We start from the raw sequence: 565 nt of genomic DNA on the forward strand, positions 1-565 counted from the left end.
GCTCACCTGTCTGTGCTCACCTGTCTGTGTTTACCTGTCTGTGTTTACCTGTCTGCGCTCACCTGTCTGCGTTTACCTGTCTGCGCTCACCTGTCTGCGCTCACCTGTCTGCGTTTACCTGTCTGCGCTCACCTGTCTGCGTTTACCTGTCTGTTTTTAGGGCTGCCACTAGGGATGGGTACCGGTGTCGTTCTGACATAAACGGTAGTAACCAGACCGAAAAGCAGCGCACATTTCGGTGCTTTAATTCGGTGCTTTTTTTTCCTGAGCTGTGATACACTTTTAGCCAATCGTTTTACGTTTCCGAGGATAGTAAGCGGGGCCAGGTACGTAAGTTCTGTTAGCGCAGAGCTACAGATTAAAAATGCCAAAGGCGAAGCGGTCAAAGTCTGGCTGTACTTCACAGCAAAATATGCAAACTCAGCAGCAACAAGTGCTTTAAGCTGATACTGTGATACTGTCAAAGGAGGTAACACCTCGAATCTGATGAAACACCTGGCGACGCATAGCGTTTTTTTAAAAGCCGAGAAATGCGCCGTATTTGATGGCAGCAGCAGCCGTTCTT

The 565-nt window shown here is 48.7% G+C and overlaps 1 protein-coding gene across 1 annotated transcript in view; it reads left to right on the plus strand.

Moving 5' to 3' along the window:
* chm (CHM Rab escort protein) overlaps window positions 1-565 on the plus strand; it is a 17,838-nt gene that overhangs the window by 3,508 nt on the left and 13,765 nt on the right. The gene's annotated exons all lie outside the window — the stretch shown is intronic.

The sequence above is a fragment of the Pundamilia nyererei genome, unplaced genomic scaffold (genome assembly GCF_000239375.1).
Source record: "Pundamilia nyererei isolate P.nyererei 1_Seehausen unplaced genomic scaffold, PunNye1.0 scaffold00266, whole genome shotgun sequence".
In the NCBI taxonomy this organism is placed as follows: Eukaryota; Metazoa; Chordata; class Actinopteri; order Cichliformes; family Cichlidae; genus Pundamilia; species Pundamilia nyererei.